Source organism: Fukomys damarensis, unplaced genomic scaffold (assembly GCF_012274545.1).
Source record: "Fukomys damarensis isolate Sample0158 unplaced genomic scaffold, DMR_v1.0_HiC HiC_scaffold_15, whole genome shotgun sequence".
Lineage (NCBI taxonomy): Eukaryota > Metazoa > Chordata > Mammalia > Rodentia > Bathyergidae > Fukomys > Fukomys damarensis.
Genome location: NW_022900927.1, coordinates 11,885,516 through 11,907,936, shown reverse-complemented (window position 1 = coordinate 11,907,936; position 22,421 = coordinate 11,885,516). Strand labels below are relative to the sequence as shown.

Below are 22,421 nucleotides of genomic sequence, written 5' to 3'. Positions count from 1 at the left end.
CCCAGAATATGTGTCCATTCTAAAGAAAAGATCTCTATCCCTTTCCATGATAGAGATGTTCCAGCATCATCAACCAAGCACCAGATAGCTGTCTTGTTCCTCCAAGGAAGGTTGCTAGTAAGAGACACCAAGTTGGTTGGTGTTTTTGGCTAGTTAGGCACTTGGCAATGGCAATGTAACAAGGCTACAAGGTCGGCTTAGTGAGAAAATTATATTGCCGAGCCCAAGAAGAACTTCTGTTCTGAACAACATGACTTTACACTGAATATGCAAAGGCTCCATGTGGCACTCACCTAGCAACTGTTTTTGCTGCTGCAATTCAGGCCACTGGGCAAAAGCTTGCCATGATGTCGGACCTCCTACAAAGCCACGTGCTAACTCGACAGTGGAGCCACTGGAAAATTGCTTGCCCTCTGGGGAAGTCAGCCCCTCCCCCGAGTTCTCTCCCTTCCAAGAGACCTGATGCGTCTGGGGAAGACCTGGTGGCCCTCATGCCCTTATCTTCAGCTGTTGATTGGTGTGTCCCAGATCCCAAAGCATCCTCCATGATGTCATCAACAGATCCACAGGTAATAATGGTGGTAGCCAGAAAACAGGATTTCTTTCTGGTTAACTCAGGGCCCAACCCCTTCTGTTCTTATTGAATATTCAGGACCTTTGCTTCCCTCCTATCTCGGTTGTTGGAATGAAGGACCTAATAGAAGTGCCAGCCAAGGGCTGGGGATTTAGCTTTGAGTTTGATCCCTGGTACCAAAGAAAAAAGGAAAGGAGAGGGGAGGAGAGGAAAAGAAATGCCAGCCAAAACTTTACCTTTATTCTGTTCTATAAATGCATTCTTTCCTGTTAGACCCCACTACCCATTTCCCTTTTGGGAAAAGATATCACCTGGGAGCATCTCTGTATATTCCCTCCTTTACTTTTTTTTTGTACCGGTCATTGAACTTGGGTCCTTGCGCTTGCAAGGCAGGCCTCCGAACCGCTGAGCTAAATCCCCAGCCCTCCTTCTTTACTTTTAAGTACTACTTTATCCTACCAATCAAACCCTCTAATAAGATCCTCCCCTCCAAGGCCATCCAATTTATCAAATCACAAATTGACCCTATTCTTTGGGACACAAAAAACCCTTCCATAGCATTATACCACGAACCCTTCAAAATAGCCCCATAGGACCCTACTTGAGCTGTCCCAGTCAACCAATACTCCCTCAACCCTGGCAGCCATCTTGGCCTCCAGCCCATTATCAGCTGGCTTCTTGGAACCCCAATTTTCATCCCTAACCACTCCTCACACAACACTCTCATTCTTCCTGTCAAAACAAAACAAAACCTGATGGCTCCTTCCAGTTACTTCAAGATTTCCAAAAGATTAACAAAGCTGTTGTTCCCATTTACCTAGTGGTCACTAACCCCTACACCCTCCTCTCATATATGCACTCTAATCTTGATACCTGACTGTTCTAGACCTCAAAGACGCCTTTTTTTTTTAATTCCCCTCAGCCTTGATTCCCACAACTTTTTACTTCTCATATATGCACTCTAATCTTGATACCTGACTGTTCTAGACCTCAAAGACGCCTTTTTTTTTAATTCCCCTCAGCCTTGATTCCCACAACTTTTTACCTTTACTTGAACAAACCCCATGTCTCTGTTCACCCAGCAACTCACATGGACAATTTTTTCCCCAGGGATTTTTGGATGACCCCACACTTTTTTTGGCCAAGCATTACAAAAGGATCTTTAATGCCTTGACCTTGCCCGTAGTGGCCTGTTCCAATATGTCAATAACCTTTTGCTTTGCAGCCCCTCAAAAAGTGACTCTATATCCCACACTATCTTTCTTCTTAAATTCTTGGGGGAAAAAAGGATCCTGTGTCTCAGAACACAAAGCCAAGCTGGTATAACAAGAGGTCACGCACCTCAGCTTTCACCTCACCCCTGCCACTCACTGCATACTCCCCTCCCAGAAAGGGCTGTTAGCAATCTTTCTTTCTCCACCACAAAATGAGATCTCCTTTCTTCCCCAGGACTCCTTAGCTAGTTTAGACTTTGGATCCCAAATTTCTCATTCATTGTGAAACCCCTCTATGAAGCTTCCCATGGAGGACTCCCTCCCCACAAAGAGTGCCAGAAACTTAATTCCCATCTCCTTTTGGGCCCTCAAGAGGGCGTTCTATAAGGTTTCGACTTTGAAGCAACCCAATTCTAATAAACCTTTCTGTTTTTTTGTTTTGGTTTGGCTTGGTTTGTTTTTTGCTTGTTTGTTTGTTTGTTTGTACCAGGGATTAAATTTAGGTCCTTGCGCTTGGGATGCAGGCGCCAGAACAACTGAGCTAAATCCCTGGCCCTTTTTTCTGTTTCTAACAGGCAGCAAAGGACAAGCATTAGGACCACTTGCACAGCTAGCTGGAGACTCCCTCAAACCTGTTGCCAATTTTTCCAAACAGCTCAACCTTGTTATAAAGTTGGTCAGTCTGTTTACAGGTCTTAGTGTCAGCTGTACTCCTTATCCTTGAGGCCCAAAAGATGACTGTCCCCCAGAACCTATGGGTTCTCTCTTTACACAGCCTCTCTGGCCCTCTCAGCCATTGTGCTTTAACCTTTCTCGGGCCTGAGTTCAAGTCCTGAACTCTCAGTTCTTACAACCCTCGGTTATCTTCTTCTGCTCTGTCCTAAACCCTGCCAACCTCCTCCCAGTACCTGACTCCCCAGACTCCACACCCCTTATGAGTGCATGGAGCTCCTTGATTTTACTCTCACCCATTTCCATCACATAACCTCGGAACATATTCCAGGGTCCCTCCAACTGGCTTATTGATGGAAGAGGTTCAAAAACCACCTCTTCCAGGAAGAGTACACCATCATTGAAGGTTATCATATGCCTCCTACCCTCCCCAAGAAGTAATTGAGGCAGTAGCCCTCCCCATAGGAACAACTTCATATCAGGCAGAACTAATCACACTAGAGCTCTCACTCTCTCAAAAGATAAAACCATTGGGCCGGAGATTTAGCTCAGTGGTGTCACCACCTGCCTCATAATCTCAAGGTCCTGAGTTCAATCCCAGTACCAAAACAAACAAACAAACACCATCAACATTTACACAGACACTAAATAGACATATACTATCCTATACTCAACTGCCCAAATCTGGCATGAAAGAGGATTCTTCACTGCAAAACATGCCACTATGCAAAACAGGCCCCTAATTCAAGACCTTCTAGAGGCAGTTTTTCTACCCCATGGAGTCATTCATTACAAGGGCCATCAAAATCTAACTCACGGTATAAACATCTTAGACGTAGCATTTGTAGAAATAACAAGGCTGACAGAATAACTAAACAGGCAGCAACCAAACCTCTCCCCATTCTCCACTTTCTGTTCCCTTTTATACCTTTTTATTCACTCCAAGAAATAACTACTCAAAGAACAGAAAGCATGACTATAGGGTCAGTGGTTGTTTCTCCTTGAAAAACTGGTCCTTCCTGAAAGTTTGCAAAACAAATCCTTTTCATCTTTCCATGACCAGTTCCATGTCAGATCATTCCCTGTGCTCCAGTTCCTGCAAACTCACATACTTCTCATCCCTAGTTTTAGGACCTCCCTGCAGAAGATTTCCACCCAGTGCTGCATATAGCAAACCACACTAACATCAGACCTCCTCCCTTCCCACCCTTCAGTTTCAGAGATCATTCCCTGGCACTGACTGGCAAATAGTCAGATGCCTTTAGGAAGAAAAAAACAAAGATACCTCCTTGTCCTCGATGTCACCTTCTCAGGATAGAGGCCTTTCCTACATCAAACAAAAGATCCTCCACAGTAGCACATATTCTACTCACTGTAATCACCCCCCACTTTGGACTGCCAACCTCCATCCAAACCAATAATGGACCTGAATTTACCTTGCAGATCACCACCCTGAAAGGTAGCTTCTTCCCACACCTGAAAATTTCACATCTCTCATGAATTCTAATTCTCGGGTAAGGTCAAAAAGGCTACCCACCTTCTTAAACAGAGCATAACCAGGTTTTCCCTCCAGGTGCACTTAGACTGAACTAAAATCCTACCCATGGCCTTTTTCAAACTCAGGTCTCTTCCTCACAAACTTCTTATGCTCAGCCCCTCTGAGATTCTATACAGAAGGCCCCTCATTGCCTTCACATTCCCTACCTCCAGTTCAAACCTGTGCTCCTCCCTTTCAAATTCCTTACTTAACACCTCTAGGTATCTCATTTGGAACTATACTGGCCTCACACTTCCAAAACCCTCAATAGCCTGGACACCCTCACTCCTCTGTTCCTAAAGTGCCCCCAACCCTTCTCAGGGATTAAAACCAAAATGGACAGGACCCTTTGAGGTAATCCTGACCACGCCAACAGTGGCAAAATTAAAAGGTCATTCTTCGTAGGTCCACCTCTCCCCTTTTCCAGTGTACACCAACTGGACCCACATCCCTGAAAATCAGAAAGCTACCTCCTATGACTGAATAGATCAAAGACACAGCTAGATAGCTCCATGAGTCTCTCTCTTCATAATTGCCCATTTCTTAACCTTTCTAAAAGAATTCTCCTATTTTTTTGCCCTCTTCCTTTCTAGACATCATAATCCAAGACCTTTGGCTAGAGGGAACCCTCTATACTTTTTGCCCAGAACAAATCATCACCTTTACTTCCTATGTTCTCCTGATCTTATCCTTTCTTTCTCAACGTTACTCATCCTCTTAACTCTTAAAACCACAACACAGACCCTTCCTGGATACCTGAGTCAGGCACTCACACAACTAAAATCATCCAGACCTTAAATAGAACCATCCAACACCCTGATGGGTCTGCCTTCATCTTTGCAAGAATCCCCTTGGAACATAGATAAACACTCCTCCAGGACTATACTTCACTGAAACTCCCAGTCCCATGGGCACAGCCTGAGCTGAAGGATCTGATACCAGGCTCCCAGGGGCTCTAAAGGATACCCTTCAGACAGGCCTTAAAGGCTCACCGACTGTCACAATGGGCCAAAACCCACCCCTCCCCAAAATGGGCTTCATCAATCCCAACCTGCTTCTCCTTGCATTTCTTGAATCAAGATCACTTTACCGCACTCATCTCTTTAGACTCCTCCCTCTGCAGAGCTACTATCTGTCTCCTCCCACCTTCTGATCATCACAACTTTAACCATCTGGGAACTCTTTTACGGGTACATGGATACACTTCCTTCCAAGGCAGTCTAAACACTACCACATCTGAATATTGCCAAAACAGGAAAGAACACCTGAAAGACACTCCTAGCCCATGGAGGTGCCCCAAAATTCAAATACCTCGGTACACCTCAGTCAGGCACTGATGGTAAAGTCTTCCTAAACCAAAAATTCATAGCTCTTAGCCAAGAGGGTCCTGCAGTGTTAACCAGTCTCACCCTTCTCCCCCTTGACAGCTGCAGCTTTTAGCTCTTCCTTCCATATTAGTTCCACAAATTAGAGGTAGTCTGACATTTACTTTCTAACCCACCTCCAGACTTTCTCCTGTCCTGATTTTATCTCATGCGATGTCCTTCCTCCCCTAGAGACTGTCACCTTCTGGGTGTGCGGAGACAAAGCCACCCATTTACCTACCTGCCAACTTGACCTGAACCTGTACATTAGGCCTCCTCACTCACGTTTGTACAGCAAAATCAGATCTACCCATCCCTATTTCCTCATAACCCATGTCAGAACACAACATGCCATACAGCTAGTCCCGTAAATGTCCAGCCTGGGAATAATCCCAGAAATTGGAAAGGATTGTGGCCCTAGAAGTCTCTCAGAATTAACCAGGATGTCAAAAAAACTCCCCAAGGGACTCAAGTCTCTGACCACCTGGGACATGTGCAAAATCAGGTAGACTCCCTGGCTTCAGTTATCCAAGAAACTGCAGAGGCCTTGATCTCATAGGGCATCAAATGTGCTCTGCTCCAACAATAATACTGCTTTTATTTTTTGTTTGCTTTTGTTTTTTGAGACAGGGTCTCATTATGTAGTTGAGACTGACCTGGAACTCACTATGTAGCCCAGGCTGGTCTTAACTCACAGAAATCTTCCTGCCTCAGCCCCCAAGTTCTGGGATTATAGGCGTGCACCTCCATACCCGAATACTGCTTTTACATCAACACTCTGGTCTTGTCAGAGTAAAATATCTTTATGAAGGGACTCTAACTCTTTGAAGTCTCTTCCAATCTGTTTCCTCTTCCTCTTTATTGGCTCCAATCTTTCCTTGCCTCCCTTTGCTTATTATTCTTTTCCTTCTTTTTCTTCCCTATATAATTAATTCATTCCAAAGATTTTTTTCAGAAACCAATAGTGGCCCTTTCCAGGGTAAATGGCCTCCAAATGGCCTTTGCCAAAACATCCACAAAATCACTTCAGTGCCCCCTTTCAGCAGGATGTAGCCAAGAAAAGAACAATGACCCATTTTCCCATACCACTTTAAAACCAGGAATGGTAGAGCCTGGATGAGGATACTGCCGGTATGAATAAGCTGACTCACCGGAGAAAACAGGTTTCCTTTTAACTTAGGTCCCCGAGGATATGTCAAGATCACAGACGACGCAGTAAGCCACCAAACCCACCATTTCTCCAACCCACTCCCCAAAAGGCCTCCCAAAAAACACTAATAAAAACAAAGCCTCAGCTGGGGATTTAGCTCAGTTCTGCCACCTGCCTTGCAAGTGCAAGGTCCTGAGTTTGATCCCTAGGACCACAAAAAAAAAAAAGCCTCTTAGCCTGTAAGACACAGGTTCTCTGACCTGCTCATACAGAGAAGTACCTCTCAGAGTTAGCAATAAATCTGCTTGGACTGTTGAATTTGCATCCCTGTTTCCTGCTCACTTATGGGTTAAGAGGCACCTTTTGATTCGTTAGATGTGGGTGGGTCCTGAAATGGAGCATGTCTAACAGGGAGTGCTGATGCTGCTATTTTTCAAACTCTTTATACTGAGTCTTCAGTATAAAATGCTCAAATTTCTCTGATCTTTTTTTAAAAAAAAAAAAAAAAGACCTACAAGTTGCGGTGGAACACCTGTGATTCCAGCCCCTGGGAAGGTGAGGCAGGGGGATCTAAAGAATAAGCCCAGCCTGTGGAACTTAGTGATTTAGGGAGACCCTGTCTCAAAAAATTGAAAAAGACTGAGGATGTAGCTCAGTATAAAGGCCCTGGGGTACCACACAAAATACACACACACACACACACACACACACACACACACACAACTTCTCAGTGCTTGCTTAACTTAGCTTGCATAATATCACTATCTCCCTGATTTTATTTCCATTCCTCTACCAAATCCTTTTATTGGGGAGTTCCTGTACAAATGGCTCACCAATCAGAAGTATTCCAGATCCCTCTTGTGTCAAACAAAGAGTGAACAAGCCCAAGCCAAAAATAGTGCCAAAAGTTTATTTGAAAAGTGAAGGGTAGCTGAGTGTGGTGGCACGTGTTTACAAGCAATCCCAGCACCTGTGAAGCTGACGCAGGAGGATTGCCATGAGTTTGAGGCCAGCCTGAACTACATAGCGGGTCCCTGTTTTGAAACAAACAAACAACAACAAAAGTTTTTTTTTTAAAAAAAAAGTGAAAGGGGGAGGGGAATGGGAGAAACCAGCTCTGCAGTGTGCACTTGGGCAGAACAAGACAAAAAGAAAAAGTACACGCTGGCGAGTTCCGGCTGGATGGTTTCTGCTGATGGACTCTGGTGGAAGGAGCAGCCTGCAGCCCTGCGAGGAACACCAGCGACTCAACTTGCAGAGATTTTCAAACCAGCAAAGGATAGCTCACATAGCATTTGGGCATAGTGAATTGAAATGCAGGGAACCAACGGTGACATAACTGAAAGTAGCAAAAGAAAAATAAAATAGGAGGCTCATTGATTGGGAAGACTCTCTGGAGAGACTCGTCTGGTCGCTTCCTCCGGGCCTCCTTCTCCAAGCAGCACCCACCACCTGACCGTCGTCTTGTCGGCAGCTGTGCTTCCACGTCCCTGTACCGCGAACCCGTGAGGGGACTTTTTCAGAAAAGGTCAAGTTAATCTGCAGGATGTGAATGGAAAATAACCTAAAACGGTGTTTTAGCATGTATTTTTTAGCAGGTCTTCTTGAGATTTAACTAAAACTATGGCACCTTTTTCTTCAGGACCAGTTACAGCAAACAATCAGCCTCTGGATTCCCCTCGTCTGTTGTTCTGGATCATACTTGGGAAAATATTATTAAAAATCCTCACGGTAGGAATGAGAAGAAAAACAGCTATCAAAAATTTATGGGATGTTTTTGTGTTTCATTAGCATTTGCTGACTTTTTATTTTTGGTAAACATTTCCATTATATCTTATTTCAGGGATTTTGTACTTTTTTAGGTGTTAGGTTTACTAAATACCATATTTGCCTCTTTGCTCAAATTATTTCCTTCACCTATGGCTTTTTGCATTATCCAGTCTTCTTAATATCTTGTATAGATTATTGCCTGAATTTCTCACCTATGGCTTTTTGCATTATCCAGTCTTCTTAATATCTTGTATAGATTATTGCCTGAATTTCTCTAAACTCACCAAGCTTTCATATAACCATCAGAATTCATTTTACTTCTTTGCAATAATTTTAACTTGAATTTCAGTCCTTGCTTATGTTCTGGGAGAACCAGGTATCTACCAAAGCTGGAAGGCACAGAATATTTATTCTTACCAGTGTCCTCTCTATGTCAGCACACAGAGTTACTGCCTGTCACTTTTCATGATAATTTTATTTATGGCTTTTATAACCTCTTGGTCAGAGGTTATTACCTTGGTACAGGCTATTCCAATAACTTCCTATATCAATGGGACTATCATATTTTCCTTCTTCATCTCTCCCTAGTTACACTGTAAACTCTAAAAGAATACTTTTGCAAAAGCTCATTGTGTTTTCTTCATACCTGGTTACCATTTGCTCAGGTATTCATTCTTTTACTTAAAGTACAGATTCCTGCATATATTGAGTTGAACATTCGCTGATTGTACTCTATCAATAGTTTTCTCATTGCCATCAATTGTTGGTTTAATTGTCACAAGCTTTATTAAAGAGATAGGTCATTACCCATAGATCCATTTGTCAACTGGAAAAGCTGCTTAACTCCACTTACAATGCATAATTTTGGACAAATTGAAAAGCCTATATCAATAATAATTTCTTAATATGTTACAATCTTAAAACTAAACCAATTACAAGAAAAATCATAATCTTAGAAATAAAGAATGGCAACCCAGGACATACCAAAAAGTGGGACTAAACTGAAGCTCTTTTCCATCTGACCTTTTATACCTTCACAGCATACTTTTGGGGTTATGATATTACTATTCATTCGTTTGTTTGGTACCAGGGGTTGAACTCAGGACCTTGAGCTTGCAAGGCAGGTGAGACACCACTGAGCTAAATCCCTGACCCCATGATATAGTTTATTAAGTAGTGTTTTCTTTTAAAAACAAAATAATACAAAGCAGTTCTTATGCCTATTTAGGACTACTGTATAAATAAATTTGTTATTAATGCAAAAGTGAAATGAGTTAATGTTTGAGCACACTGATGTTTTTGTTGCCTAAAAAACTGGATACAAAATGTTATATAAATCTGAGATTTCATCAACTTTAAAATATGAATTTAAACATTTTATCATGTTTTTAAAAATAAAAACCATTTTCTTTTTTTAAAAAAGTGCACACTGCATCTGGGAAATGTAGCAGTCATGATAGTAGGCTCCTCCTGGCATCTGGTCTTCTTTATGTCATCCACATCTCATGGACCTTGTGGAAAGTTCTACACATGGGGTCCTGAGAATTATCTGGCGCTGTCCTGGGATCTTGTGATTGGCGGGACTCACTCATTTCTCCAACCAGCTTTGCCATGCCAGATTTACTATATCAATAGTATTCAATACAGTAGTCTTTTTTTCAGGCTCCTCTTAATCTACATGTTTTAAATATAGATATTGCTTAAGTACCTTTACTTCATTTTTCTTCTTGCTTTATATATATTATCCTCAGTGTTACTTATGATTCTCATGATCACAGATAGACAATGCTGAAGAATTTTCTTTGGAACTCCAAGTTAGTATATCTAAATTCTGTCTGTCTTCTAGGAATGTCAGAAATGAACTCCCCTTTTCCCCCAAATTTTTTTTCTTACTTTTCCTATCTTGGTTAGCGACACCATGATCTACCCAACTTTCCATCAGGAAATCAGACCTACAGTTCTTTGGGTTTTTCAGTACCCATGAAAGCCTCAGACTTTTGATCTTCCTCCCTCAGCCTCCTAAGTGGGTTTATATATGTGTGCCACTATGCCCAATCCATGTGGAAAATCAAGATTCATCTTACAATCTTGCCTCTCTGTCACTGTCCACATCTAGTGAGACCCTCTCATGCTCCTGTCATCCCTTTAACATGTTTTGTATTCTAGCCCTTCCCTAGCTCAATACCTGTGGCTCCCTCAGTAATCTCTCCTCCTCCAGATTGTAAGGAGGATTGGGAAGGTACCTTGTTGATCTCATACTCTAGCATGAGCCCCCGGAGTGGAGTTCTTCATAAATATTTCCAGTCTGCTCTCTAAAAATAAGCAGAGCATGGTGGCACAAACCTGTAAATCCAGCTACTTGGGAGGCTGAGGCAGGAAGTAGCTAAGGAAACTACTGGAGAAAGAAGGGAGGGGCCTTCCTTGGAGTCTGTTTTCTGGACTAGATCCACCTTCTGAGTTAAATATCAGCCCAGGACCAGGATTCAAAATAAAATGAGAGGAATCAACCAGGTAACTTAGCTTATACACAGTAAGTTGCAGGATTGGACCCAATGGTCTTCTGCAACTCTTGGCCAAATCCGGCACTAATTACCATGTCGCCGACTTTGCAGATTTGGTATAGACACACACACACACACACACACACACACACACACACACACACTTACTTCAGGTTTAGATATCATGACAATTCCCTAAAGAACATAAAAGGTCAAAAACTCCACCGCTGGCAGGAACCAAACCTCAGTCCATCTCTTCATGCCCACTCCAAACTTTAATGCTTAAAACCCTCAGCACCAAGCCCCCTGGGTTCCATCAGCTCTTGTCACTGGTCTGGTCCACACTGTGGGATATGCCTTTAACTTCCAATAAATCTTTGATCCTGTTGTTCCTTTCAGCAGTCCTGCTGAATTCTTTTTTCTGGACACCAAGAACATAGACAATATGCCCTCCACCAATTTAGAAACAGGAGAATTACAAGTTCAAGGTCAGCTCAAAAAATACAGCAAGACCTTGCCTCAAAATAAAATGTAAGAGGTAGGAGATGTAGTTCATGGCAGGGCATTTGCCTAGCAGGCTCAAGGTCCTGTATTCATTCCCAAGGAATGAAAACCAAACCCAAACAAACAAATAATCCTAACATTTAGCCTTATTCTAATGCTTAAAGCTTTTTAATCTCTTATAAATGTTTATCTAAACTACTTAGTATCATGTAAAATATAGTCTGTTATTTGGATGTGCAGATTTGTTAGTACATGTGACACGTGAATCCAGATGCCTAAGGTTTTGAGGTCGTTAGTCTGCCTTTACATTTGTCCTGTTGCTTTTCTCATTCTCCTTTTGTCTGCTACCCACCACTATAACTGTTCTTGCTATAACCTCCTTACCCACACCTCCTCACGTGTATGTATGTTTGTGACACTCAGGATCAATGCAGGGGCAATTCTACCACTGAGATACATTTAGGAAGAGCCAATTGGCAAATCCATTGCAAATATGCCAACTTCTGCTCTTAGTAATGTAATGTAAATAGGGCTCTGCTGATTTAATGCTGCCAGGTCATGTGCTTGGAGTTGTTTATTAGCAGAGAGAGATCTGTACTCATTTTCATGCTTTTTGGCCCGGTACTTCTGCAACCACCTGAATGCACTAAAGAGTTGGCAAGATGATGGTGATGTCTAAGGAACAAAAGCAAGCTACTTGACCCATAACAATCTGATGTTTGCTCCTGTCAAAAGTCAGGTTGTTGGGGATTTAGGTTGCAGTGGCGCCATGCCTGCCTTGCAAGTGCAAGGCCCTGAGTTCGATCCCTGGTTAAAAAAGAAAAAGAAAAAAGAAAAAGTATCTGGTTGGCAGTACTGTAATTTCAGAACCAGTGGAGAAACACCTGCCAGGCTTTGTGCTTCAAAATGAAGGCTGCTACAGCACATAGCCCCATCCCCAATACTGGGTATTAAAGCAAGGGCATTCTTCCACTGAGCTATGCCCCCATCCCTTTTTATTTTTTGTTTTGAGAGAGGGTGTTGCTAAAGTACCAAGTTGCTCAGACTTGGCTTGAATTTGCAATCCTCCTGCCTCAACCTCTCAGTGTGCTGGGATCATGGGTGCACAACCATGCCCAGCTCATGGTATATCTTTATTGAATTCCAGAGACCTTTCTCCTACTCTGCCTTGATTTAATTATTTTAGCACAAGCTCATCTAAATCTTAATCTATGTTGGACTCTGCCTTTTATTTAGTTTCTTTATTTTATTTAGTTTTTATTGTGTCATTGGGCAGTTTGGTTTCTGTCCTCAGACAGTCTCTTGAGTCTACTTTTGCTTTATTTTAGCAAATCTCATTGACCTGCTTTGTTCTTCTCTGTACCTAGCTTCGATTTTTGGGCAGCTTTTATTTTAGTCCTTTATCTTTCCTAATAGTCTGTAGAGACCTTGATCTGTTATGTAACACAAGGTATGGAGAGAAATACGTTAGAACACCATAAGCTGGTTTTATTAGCTCCTCTGACATCTTGTCTACTGCAATGGTTTTATTTGTAGGCTTTTTAGTTGAAGCTGGCTGACAGCCTTGGATTTTTATCTCTACATAAGAATCTTGTGATGAGGATGGGTAGAAAATAACATTTCTTCCCTCAGTTCCCATCACATTTATAACATGAATGTTGAGTATTCATGGGAAAAAGTTCTTAAATTACTGAACTAATCAGTAATTAGCTGAAGCTTTGGCCATAATCTGATCTGAGTATTACACAGAAATAAATGTGGTATAGCAGCCCCTTTAATTGAGAAATAAGAATTCAATAAAGAAAAATGTTTTTTCCCTAAAGTAATTAATGACCATGGGCTGCAGATTTAGCTCAGTGGTGCCAATGCCTGCCTTGCAAGTGCAAGGACCCGAGTTCAATCCCCCATACCATAAATAAATAAATAAATAAATAAATGAGGTGATTAATGCCCAGCTTGGTGCGATGGCATATACCTGTGATCCCAGTACTTGTAATGCTGAGACAGGAGGATCACTGTGAGTTTGAGGCCAGCCTAGGCTACTTGATGCATTCAAAACTAGACAGAACTACATACAAAGACTCTGTCTCAAAAAGGAAGATGAAGGAGAAGAAGCAGAAAAAGGAGGAAGAAAAGAAGAAAGTGGAAGAGGAGGAGAAAAATTAATGACCAAAGTGTGGGAGTAATTAATGACACTATACATGCATCTGGGTAATTTCTGTAATTTTCAAATTTTTGTCTCAGCTAGGTTTGACCATACCAGCTCAAAGGAGGCCTTTACCTCTAGGAGATAACATTTTATATTTTGACACCTTCATCATTGCTGGCTTTCGACATGTAGTGGTGTAGTGTTTTTCCAATGTTTTCTTTTGTAGATATTGGGGATTGAACCCATAGGTGCTCTACCACTGAGCTATAGCCCCCAAACCACCACCAAAATTTTTTGTAACAAGTTTTAACTAAGTTTCCCAGGTTAGCATCAAACTTTCAGTCATCACACCTGAACCTCTTAAGTAGCTGGTTTTATAGGTATGCTCACCCATGTCTTGCTGTTTTTAATGGACTTTTTCATTTTTGAGGCAGTATGTTAATTGTGAGGATTAAATTATTTTTTAAAACCCGGCAAATTTTGTTGCTAGAATTTGTTAAATATTATGATGATGGATTACTACCATGTTGGTGCTGGATGGTATTTATCTAGAAGTATCTGAATTGGACCTTTTACTCCCATCTGTAGTAGTGCTGTAGTAGTAGAAGAAGCCACAAGCACAATAGGAGTAAAACAAGATAGAGATTCTTCACCAATAGCTGTATCTTTGGCTCTGAATCCTAAAGTAAAACTGCATTGTTCTGGACTAGAAGGGTAGAATTCCATTGCCCAAGGCTGGAGACCATAAATACCAACCCCTAAAACAATCTGTCTTAGTTATTTTCTTCTTTTGCTGAGGCAAAGTATTCGACATTCAAAGTTGAAAGATGAAAGGTTTATTTAGCTCACAGTTTGCAGAAGTTTCATTCCATAGTTGACTGGCTCCACAGCAGGGTGGCCTGTCAGAGCAGGACTGCAGAGGAGAAACTGTTCATGGCAGGCAGAAGGCTGCAAGTGAAGCAGTGGCCCTCTTGCTGTTCCTTTTATTTTATCCAAGCTACCCAACCTTATTGCAGGTAGCACTCACAGCCAGGGTGGGGCACTCTTCATCCTAGCATTGCACCACGCATCAATCCCAGCATCACACACTCTGGATGCAGCCACCTCTGAGTAGCCTCCCTGTGACCACATGAGTCTTTGTGGGGAAATTTAGACAAAAGTCATAGTGTAAGCTAGATGGCTCTTTTGTGCCTTCCTTCCTTCTTCATGCTCTCATTCACATTTAAATATTGAAATTTTCTGTGCCAGTGGTGTGAAAATGACACCTGTCAGAGCTACAGAAAATTGTCACCAGGTTGGGTCTTTGGTCAGGTTTCACCCCCACCCCACCTCTGCTGCAGCAGGCTCCCTGACTCCTGTCACAGAACAAGAATTTTCAGGATGTGCCAGAAAGAAACGTGAGTAGGATTTACAGTACCAGCCAAAGACAGAGCAAAAATATTCATCATAGAGTGGAAACAGAAAACAACCTTTCTTATACAGCAGAAGTGAACAAAGCTGGGAGGGGGCTAAAAAAGTTGTCTTAAAAGGACTGCCAGCTCAGGGCTTTTATACTCACAGAAATGAGTACATTGCTAAAATTATCAGTATAAACACAACAAAGACATTCTTTACAGCTGTATGGATATATTTTTCCTGGGCAAAGGAATGTTACCAATCTAATGAGGTCTTTGTTTGTTGAGCCTCCAAGTGTCTGCCCTTGATCACTGAATCTTCCTGACTCCTTCTCTGACTTGGCCTTTTCCTGTCTGTCTGTAACTCCCTTTGCCAGGACCCTGCTCAAAGTCTCTGGGGCAGGAAGGCAGAGCGTGGCAAAGCTGGTTGTGGGAGTAAACATGACCAGATTCTAGCACACATGCATCACATGATTCCCAAGGCCCTGTGTATGGCGCTCTCACAGGTTCCTGAACGTGTGCTGCCATGGCTTTCCTAATGGTTGCCCATCCTATGTCCTGTAGGGTGTTTTTTTTTTTAATTTTAGGTTTTAATTTTTTTCCTCTCTTTTGTTCAGCCCAAGTTCACTCTGCAGAGCCTGTTTCTCGTTTATCCTTCACTTTCCATATAAACTTTGTCACTGTTTTCATTCGATTATTTGTTCAAGACAAAAGAACCTGAAAACCAAGACACTAGCTCCAGCTACCTGATAACACCTCCACACATACAGAAACTGCCATGCTCCTACACTTTATTTTTTAAAAAGTGAGTCAGTTCATAGCTTTAGATTACTTCAGCTGTCGTGAAAGTTGTAGTTTTCTTATGAAGTACAATTGTTAGTTATGATTTCCTATTTCTTTTCTACCTAGATTTCATTTCTTCTATCCAACCTCAAAAGGAGAAAAGAAAAAGAAAAAAAAAAGTTCCTTGGGTTTAGAGCTATCCCTGCCAGACCTTCCCACACCCAGGGCAAGACATACTTGGGTAAGATTATAAGAAGAGAGACAACAGGTGAGCAGAGAAATAGGAGGTGGTCTAAGGCTTCTACCAAGTCCTTCCATAACATCATCAGTGTGGAACTGAAAAAGAAAATGGGGTTGGGAAGAACTGGCCGTTCTGAAGGTGTCCTGCTATCCTGGTATACACAGTAGTCCCTCAGGAAGTAATTATTTTTCTTTTTTTGGTCTTTTTGAAACAGGGTTTTGCTTTGTAGTTCAGGATGGCCTTGATCTCACTAAGTAGCCCGGGCTTGCCTGGATCTCATAATGATCCTCCTGCCTCAGCTTCCAGAGTGCTGAGATAACAAGCATACACCACCACACCTCATAGTAATTATTTTTCTTTGTTTTGCTAATTTTTTTGTGAGACAGGTTCTCACTATGTAGTACATACTGGCCTTGAATCCACTTTGTAATCCAAGCTGGCCTTGAACTCCAATGATCCTTCTGCTTCATTATGCCCAGCTTTTGTCTTGCTATTTTTAAAGGAAATCCTGTATGCTAGATACAGAAATGCAGAATGGGACTTCTGAGATGATGTCAGAGTTGTGAACAGTAGGGAAAGAACCTCTCTGGGATTTGGTGTCCAGATGCTGGAATAATATAGCAACATGAGGAAGAGAAGGAGAGAAGAAGGTTCCCAGGACCCAGGAAGGATCTAAAGTGAGAAGTGAAGCCCACAGGGAGAACAAAGAGACAGACTTCAACAAAGAAGGAGGGGGCAAGTGGTGCTTTCTCCCTGAGTCCTGACTCACTGCATGGGAAGAGCAACTTAATCCTGAAGAGGCATGATGAGTACTGGTGACCCAGAGACCTCCACAGAGAAAAGCACCAGTGGAACAGAGAAGTGGATGCAATACTGCCGTGACTGGTGAGTTATTTGGATTCACATGTACCCCAGGAGAGGATGATTGGCCAGTAGCCATCTTAAAAAGGACCCAGCTGAACTCAAAACTCTGAGTACCTGCAGGCTGGCTCCATCAGGGTGAGGAGAACTGAATTCAAGTCAGCAGGAGTCAAGGAGACAAAGTCAAATTGGCAGGAGGTACATAGGGTCTTTCTGGATGAATAAAACAGGTTCTAGCTTCACAGCCAGAAACCAGCCTGAGCTTCAGAACTAAAGGTGCAGACTTGCTGAGATTATCCAATACCCAGCCATAAATCTGTGGCTGATTTATTAGGATTAGTCAGTGCATACCTGGACTCTGTCTGCCCACTTTGGCTATGAATGACAGCGAAACACGCCTTGAAGTGGACTTTTTTTTCTCTTTTATTATGTTTCCTTTTTTCTTTTCCTGTTTTTGGTTTTGTTTTCTTTTAGTCTTGATTGTTTGTTATTGTTTTTTATATCTAAGCGTAAACGTTGTTTCTAGTTTTTAGTTGTTGTTCTGTTCTGTTAATTTCATTTCTTCCTTCTTTCTTTCCTTCCTGTCATCTTCACTAATTTCCTTCCTTTGTTCTCCAGCCTTGCTTGTAATATCTTCCTCTTCTATTTATCTGTTTTTCCCCCACCCTCTTTTAAATTTTTTTCTGAGGATAAAATCTCCATCCTGGGGGATACTTATTGTATACAATTTTCTGGTTTGTTTTAGATTTTCTTATATAATCAGAAATCTAGTTCAAATGGTTAAAGGTGGCAAATTAATAGTTACTAAAGTTTGTCATTGTCTAGGCAGCATATGATGATACTATTGTACTACTTTAGCTAAAGTGACATACTTGTTCTAATCAGGTGTTCTTCTTGGTGTGCAAAGATTGTCTAAGGCTCATAAACAGTACCCTTTGGCCAGTGCCAAAGAACCATGGGTGAGGCCAAATAGGCAGCAACTTTTCATCCCCAATGAATTTAAGAGGTAGGATCTTGCAACAGAATCAAAACCCAAAAGCTACATTAATACTTGTTTATACATTCATATTTTATATAGTTAGGTGCAGTGGTATTCGGTGCATACATATTCATGATTTTTATCTCTTCCTGTTGGATTGTTCTCTTTACAGGAATGTAGTGATCTTCTTTGTCTCTCTTAATCAGTCTTGGCTTGAAATCTCCTTTGTCTGCAAATGGAATAGCTACCCCTGTGTCTTTTCCAGGTTCCTGTCATATGGAGTATTGTTTTCCATTCTTTGATTTTCAGTCTGTGAATTTCTTTTTTTATTAAATGTGTTTCTTGTCTGCAGCATATCGTTGGATCTTGCTTCTTGATCTATTTTGCTAATCTGTTTCATTTGATTGGTGAATTGAGACCATTAACATTACTGGTTATACATTATATATATATATATTGGCTTATCCTTGACATATTATTTTCCTGTTGCTGTTGTCCCTATCTTTCCTCTCTAATTGCTTGCTCTGCCTGGTAGATTCATTCTGTTGGTGCTCATGTAGTTGTAGTCCTTGTTATCTCTTTCTAGAATGTCCTTGAGAACATTTTGGAGTGCTGGTTTGGTGGTCATGAATTTCCCCAGGTGTTCTTTGTCATGGAAATATTTTATATCTCCATCAGTTTTGAAAGATAGTTCTGTGAGGTACATCAATCCACATTATAGTTGTTTTGAGGGCTTGAAATAATTCACCCCAAGATTTTCTTGACTTGAGGGTTTGTTCTGATAAGTCAACTGTTTTCCTGTGCTTTCTTTTTTGTTTTTTTGTTTTTTTGTTTTGAGAGAGTCTCACTATGTAGTTGAGACTGACCTGGAATTCACCATGTAGCCCGGGCTAGTCTTGAACTCACAGCAATCCTCCTGTCTCAGCCTCCCGAGTGCTCGGATTTACAGGCATATGCCACCAGGCCTGGCTCATCGGCTTTCTTTTATAGGTGAATTGCTTATTTTCTCCAACAGCTTTTATTTTTCTGTTCTTGTGTTATTTATGGAGTCTTGACTGTAGTATGCCTTGGTGTAGAATATTTTTGATCATGGCTATTTGGTATGTCTCACTTATCTGTATGTCAAGTTTTTTTTTGCCATGCTTGGGAAGTTTTCTACCATTGCTTCTGTGAACAGTTTTGTTTTTTTTTTAATGTCTTCTGTGCTACTTCTTGTTTTTTTACTGATACCAATCAATCTTATGTTGTTTTTGTTTTTTTTTCCACCATCTAGCAGTTATTGGATTGATTTTTCATGGTTCCTTTCTATTTTTACAAAATTTTTCTTTTCATGATCACTAACCACAAGTCTGCCTTTTATATCTGGTATTCTGCCCTCACAGTGGCTCATTCTAATGTGTATACACTTTCAATTGAATATTTAATCTCCTAGATGTCTGTTTGAATCTGTTTCATGGATTCCATTTCTTTCCTATGTTGGACATTCAACATTTCCATCATTTTCCTAAGATCTTCTATTTTTTTGTTAATCTGTATCTGTTGTAGACACTAAGCTTATCTTTCATTATGGTCACCATTTCTGTAGTTACCCCAGAAATTAATCCTGATTTGATTTTTCTAGAGCTTCATTCATATGCTTTGTTACTTCTGTTGTTATCACTTCAGAGAGTCTAGTTGGGTGGCTTTCAAACTGTTCTGCCTCATTGCCCCCAGTTTGCCTTTGGTGAGATGGAAGTTTAGCGTTGCATTTTGCTTAAGTGTTTTCTCATTTTCTATTTTCTATTGTTTAAAATTTAATTTTTGCATTGTTGCTGGTACATTGCTTATGGCAAGTAGCTTTATTGCTAGTATTGAGAACACTTAAGAAATGTATTATTTCAATATTACCTTGTTCATCTTTGCACCATTTAGCATTTCCTAGATGGATATTTCATGATCCCTTGATATAAGGAATCTCTCATCTGATCACCAAACACTGTAATATCTGACATTGTGTCCTGCCATTGATCCTGCTGCCTATATTTTCAATAGAGTTTTTAATCCCCTGGAGATCAAACAGAACTTTGAGACTTTTTTATGGATTCCAGTTGTTTTCTATGTCTGGTATTCATTATTTGTATGTCTTTCTTTAGCTCCTCCATTTCTTTGTCAGTATTGTCTCTAGATTTACTAGTTATTTGTTTTTACAACTTTTTATTTCCTTAATTACCTGGGCAATTATTAATGTTTTGAATATGCTGAGCTTCTTATTGACTTATTTTGTTACTTCCACTGGTACCATTTCAAGTATTTCAGTTCCATGGCTTTTGATTTATTCCCCTTCAATGCCTCCTAGTTTGCCACAGGGGAGTTGGGAACTTTTGATGGGCATTTTGCTTGCCTCTTCTCTCCACCCCCTGCTCTCTGTTTTCTGTGCAGAGGCTTGTAAATTACTTACAATGAGTAGCTTTATCGCTAGCATTGAGACCTCTAGGTAATGTCCTCTTTTCAGAGATGTCTTCTAGGCACTACCTATTGGCCTTTATGTCTGTCCCAGGATACAACAAGCCCCATTTATTAGGGAAGAATGTTACAGCATATCTGGTCGTATGGTCAGTGCTTTGATATTGGGCAGTTTTATTTATGATCCCCAGACAGTCTAGATATTGATACAGAGGTGATTTGTTTTGTTTTGTTTTTTTGAGATAGGGTCTGTCTTGCTCTGTAGTTCAGGCTGACCCTGAATTTACTATGTAGCCCAGGCTGACCTTGAACTCACGGTGATCCTCCTACCTCAGCCTCCGAAGTGCTGGGATTACAGGTGTGTGCCACCACTCCTGGCTAACAGAGGAGCTCAAATGATAGCAACAACTATGCTTTTCTTGGTTAAAGTAGCAAAATCAGCAACAAAAATAGCAGCAAATGCAAACAAGACAATGACATACTATGATAACTAACACTGTACCACCTCTAACCATAGGAAGCTCTATAGTGATAGTACTAATTCTAAGACAAACCATACGTTTATATACAGTAGCTATCTACTCAACAGAGCAATTTTACCTAAATTCCTAATAGACCAGTGTTCAACTGCAGTAAGATATACATAGCCATCTACAGATTCATAAGTGTAAATGTTTACAGCAGTAAGGATAAATAAGGGAACCTCAGGAAAAAAAATTAGACTTTGAAAAAGTAAGCAATGGAAGATGGGAAGCAAGTGGTAAGATAGATATAAAAGATCATAGTAAGAAGTTAAATAAAACTGGTAGTAGTAGATAGCAGTAAGAGGAAAAAAATAAAAGGATAAATAATAAGAAATAGAGATTAGGATGCCCACTATCACCACTCCTCTTCAATATAGTTCTGGAAACATTAGCCACAGCAATTAGACAAGAGAAAGAAATTAAAGCAATAAAGATAGGAAAGGAAGAAGTTAAACTGTCATTATTTGCTGACCATATGATACTCTACATTGAAGACCCAAAAAACTCCACCAAAAGACTTCTAGACTTAATTGACACTTCTGGCAGAGTAGCAGGATACAAAAATCAATAGAATTCTTGTACACAAATAACAGACTCACTGAGAGAGAAATTAGGAAAACAATTCCTTTCACAATAGCATCCAAAAAAATGTAGTATCTAGGAATCAACCTAACAAAAGAAGCAAAAATCCTCTACACTGAAAACTACAGCACTCTGAAAAAAGAGATTGAAGAAGATATAAGAAAGTGGAAAGATATTCCCTGCTCCTGGGTAGGAAGAATCAACTTAGTGAAAATGGCCATACTACTAAAACTGCTATACAGATTCAATGCACTGGCAATTGAAATTCCAATACTATACTTCACAGAACTAGAAAGAAGAATCCAAAAATTCGTTTGGAACCATAAGAGACCTAGAATAGCAAAAGTCATCCTAGGCAACAGACACATGGCAGCTGGTATAACCATTCCCAATTTGAAACTAAACTACAAAGCCACTGTGATTAAAAACAGCATGGTACTGGCAAAGAAACAGACCTGAGGATCAGTGGAACAGACTGGAAGACACAAAAACAACTCCAGATGTACTCAGTTACCTCATCTTTGACAAAGAAGCTGACCATCCCCACTGGAGGAAAGATAGCCTCTTTAATAAATGGTGTTGGAAAAATTGGATCTCAATCTGCCAAAGATTAAAACTAGACCCTTATCTCTCACCATGCACTAAATTAAAATCTAAGTGGATTAAAGATCTAAATATTAAAACAGAAACACTAAACTTGCTGGAAGATAAGTTAGGCAGAACTCTGGAAGACATTGGCATAGGAAAAGACTTTATGAACAAATCCTCAGTAGCACGGGAACTAGCAGAAAGAATCAACAATTGGGATCTCATCTTATTAAAAAGCTTCTGCACTGCAAAAGAAACTATCCACAGAACTAAGAGATAACCTACAATGTGGGAAAAACTTTTTACCAGTTGCTCCTCAGACAAAGGGTTATTGTCTAGAAAATATAAAGAACTCAAAACAACCACCCCCTACAAATATAAAGACTCAATTCAAAAATGGACATCTGAAATGAACAGTTCTCAGACAAAGAAGTAAAAGCAGCAAGTAAATATATGAAAAATGTTCCACATCACTGGTCATTCGAGAGATGCAGATGAAAACAACACTTGAGATTCCACCTCACCCCACAAAGAATGGCTGCTATCAAGAAATAACACAATAACAAATGTTGGCAGAGTTGTAGGGAGAAAG

At 40.8% G+C, this 22,421-nt stretch overlaps 1 pseudogene; it reads left to right on the top strand.

Moving 5' to 3' along the window:
- Nucleotides 1-347: 347 nt before the first annotated feature.
- On the top strand, nucleotides 348-9,186 carry LOC104874002 (annotated as a pseudogene).
- Nucleotides 9,187-22,421: the final 13,235 nt, after the last annotated feature.